The sequence below is a fragment of the Saccopteryx bilineata genome, chromosome 5, assembly GCF_036850765.1.
Source record: "Saccopteryx bilineata isolate mSacBil1 chromosome 5, mSacBil1_pri_phased_curated, whole genome shotgun sequence".
Classification (NCBI taxonomy): domain Eukaryota; kingdom Metazoa; phylum Chordata; class Mammalia; order Chiroptera; family Emballonuridae; genus Saccopteryx; species Saccopteryx bilineata.
Window position 1 is genome coordinate 212,070,903 of NC_089494.1, and position 3,773 is coordinate 212,074,675.

The 3,773-nt window shown below is 43.4% G+C and overlaps 1 pseudogene; it reads left to right on the forward strand.

Annotated features, from left to right (window-relative positions):
• Window positions 1–676: 676 nt before the first annotated feature.
• Window positions 677–1,942, forward strand: LOC136306632 (keratin, type I cytoskeletal 18 pseudogene; annotated as a pseudogene).
• Window positions 1,943–3,773: the final 1,831 nt, after the last annotated feature.

The window sequence follows — 3,773 nt, forward strand, 5'->3', positions numbered from 1 at the left end:
CTTTATTTACAACCATAGACATCATTCCCTCAAGGAAAATGACTCTTCCCCACAATGCAGGACAACACTACAATGAAATGAGGGAGGAGGACTTCAAGTGGAAAAGAGCAGAGATTCTGCACATGTCCATATTTATATGTCCTAGATTATGTGCTGAGGAAAACCAGAGTCAGAAAGCTCAGAGCTTAAAGCCTTTTTCCCTTAGGTGACCTCCTTGCTAAGAATCAAGGCTTTTCCATTATCAGACACAGAGAATCAAGGAGATGTCAGACCTTGGTCTCTCTCAATCACAATTTCCACAACTGTGACTATCAAGGGATGTTAACTTTTGAGAATCTGATAAGAGCTATAGACCTTCTCCTCAGAAAAACAGACACAAGGTTTCATACAAAATTTTACATATGATTTGCGGAGAAGAAGGTTCTAAACTTCCTAAAACCTAGGCTAAGAACCCCTGAACTGGATGACTTCTGAGATTTCTTCCAACTCTAAGATGAATTTACGGAAGATCAGGTTAAACATGATAGACTAAACACTCTCATTTTTCTTTCCTCTCTTTTAAATACTCACAAGAAATAATAACAAAAATAATAGGAACATGTAACTTGAGTCACGAGCCTGGCAGGCTCTGCTACTTGAACCTGAGTCTGGGCTCTCGCCTGCCTCCCTGAACAACATGTGCTTCAGAGCCCATTCCAGTTTCTCCACAAACTATGGACCCTGAGCTCTGTGCAGTCGCCCACCACCAGGCCTGGCCAGCCAGCAGCTCTGCAGGCACCAGAAGCTCTGTTCCCTGGATCTCTCTGTCCTACTCCACCAGCATGCAGGGAGGCTGGAGATCTGGGGGCCCGGCTACAGGGATGGCTAGGGGTCTAGAAGGCACAGGGGGCATTCAGAGTGAGAAGATATGCAATGCCTGTATGACTGCCTGGCCTTCTCTCTGGAGAGGCTGATAATCAGAGACTGGACAGTGGAATCTGAGAACACGTGGAAAAGGGATGCCGTGGTCAGAGACTGGGGGCATTAACTCAAGACCATGGAGGACCTGAGGGCTCCGATCTTTGCAAGCTCTGTTGGACAAAACCCACATCATTCTGCAGATTGACAGTGCCCGTCTTGCTGTTGATGACTTCAGAGTCAAGGGTCAGACAGAGCTGGCCATGCGCCAGTCTGTGGAGAGTGACATCAATGGGCTCTGAAAGGTCATTGATGACACCGATATCACTTGGCTGCAACTGGAGACAGAGATCGAGACTCTCAAGGAAGAGGGGCTCTTCATGAAGAAGTAAATGGTCCACAAAACCAGACTGCCAACTCTGGGTTGACCATGGATCTGGATGCCCCCAAATCTCAGGATCTCAGCAAGATCATGCCACCATCCGGGCCCAAGATGATGTGCTGGCTTGGAAGAACCGAGAGGAACTAGGCTAGTACTGGTCTCATTAGATTGAGGAGAGTGCCACAGTGGTCACCTCGCAGACCTCTGAGATAGTTACTGCTGAGATGGCACTCATGGAGCTGAGACATACAGGCAGTCCTTAGAGATCAACCTGGACTTAATGAGAAATCCAAAGACCAGCTTTGAGAACAGCCTGAGCGAGGTGGAGATGGGCTATGCTATGCAGATGGAACAGCTCAGTGGATCCTGCGGCACCTGGAGTCAGAGCTGGACCAGACCTGGGCTGAGGGGCAGTGCCAGGTCCCGAAGTACGAGGCCCTGCTGAACATCAAGGTCAAGCTGGAGGCTGAGGTCACCATCTACCACTGTCTGCTAGAAGGAAAAGACTGATTTTGGTGATGGCCAGGCCATAGCAACTCCATGCAATCCATCCAAAAGACCCCCACTCACAGGATTGTGGGTGGCAAAGGGGTATCTGAAGTCAACAACACCAAAGTTATAAGGCAGTGGTTCTCAAACTGTTTGAAGTCAGGGCGCATTTAAAATCCTACAAATAATTGTAGGCGCACTATATACAAATTTCTGAGAAATATGTTATAATAATTAAGTCAAATATTAAAGAAAAAATATAAAGTCCAAGCATGCTTTTATGATAATTAAATGAAATAAATATGACAAAATTAAATTTATTATGACATTAAAAAACATTTTTATGTTACATTTTTTGAGTTACGCTTTTTAGAAGTCATAAAAAAGAGGGGTTAAAAACTAAAAAAAAACCCAAAAAAGTTATCTTTTTATATACTATATATATATATAGACACATTCTTAGTAAGATTTAGTAAATTTGGCAGGTCCTGGCGCGAATGTGTTACGTTTTCTCATTCTTGTGTTTATGAGAAACATGAGCCTGATGTGTCCTAGCAATTTCTTCATTGTTTGGGCATATATTTGAAAGGCAAACTCTCATTTCCTGATCAATACATTGAAGAATTCCTCTCTTTTTTTTAAATTTATTTATTTATTATTATTATTATTTTGTATTTTTCTGAAGCTGGAAACAGGGAGAGATAGTCAGACAGACTCCCGCATGCGCCCAACTGGGATCCACCCGGCATGCCCACCAGGGGGCGATGCTCTGCTCCTCTGGGGCGTCGCCCCGTTGTGACCAGAGCCACTCTAGCGCCTGGGGCAGAGGCCAAAGAGCCATCCCCAGCGCCCGGGCCATCTTTGCTCCAATGGAGCCTTGGCTGTGGGAGGGGAAGAGAGAGACAGAGAGGAAGGAGAGGGGGAGGGGTGGAGAAGCAGATGGGCGCTTCTCCTGTGTGCCCTGGCCGGGAATCGAACCCAGGACTTCTGCACGCCAGGCCGACGCTCTACCACTGAGCCAACCGGCCAGGGTCAAGAATTCCTCTCTTTTAACTCTTTATTGTGTTGAGGGTAGAAAATCCTAATTCACATAAACAGGATGTTGAAAATTGTAGTAAAGTATTCAAAGCTTTTTTAGATGTTGTCACATATTTTTCTTTTACAGAAATCCAAAAGGCTTCAAGAGACAATTTATGTTTAGGTCATCATCTCAATCCATGATCAGTGGATATAGCTGCCAGTTCTACTTCTTCTGTTAATATTAAACCAAAATCACTTGAAGCTTCCATGAATGTGTTTCTAATCCAATTGTGTTGCCCAGTGTTAAGTGATGGAAAATGCTATAAATTAAATTCTGCCCATCAGCCTTCAAGTCCTATTTTATTTACACTTAACTTTTGCTCGCTTCCAGAATCGGATTCTTTAATATCACACTTCTTTTTGAGAAATCTATCCATTTTATTTGGGTGTATTTCTCTAAACGTAATATAATGAAGTGTTAATAATAAATATAATAATGATGTGTTAACAAAAAGAGTGGTATTTCCGTAATGAAATGGTACAATAGAGTATCTATATTTATTTTTATTTCTAGGCATATGCTGTGAACCAGCACAGCTAGTAATTCCAGATCCTAAGTGGGAACGGTGTGGAATTAAGAAAATACAGGGTCAAGAGGGTCTTATAATTGTTTCTGGCAAGAATGAAGTGCACCCAAAAACCACATCTTTCTTTATTTATAGGACAAAGTGAGGCCATTAACAAATCAATGAGATCTCTGATCATGTTTCCAAGGCAACTGAAGAATTTTACCAAGTGCAGAAAACCCCCACCATACATATCATCTTAACTTTACACCAAACAAAGGATAGAAGAAACTTGCCTCCAGTCTTTCCAGGGAACATGGGGGGTAGTGTAAACAATTCAGCACCACAGCTTAACAACCTTTTGCAACCTAATCAGGCAAGTGAGGTGGGGGGTTGGGCAACTGTCAGCTTACAGCCAA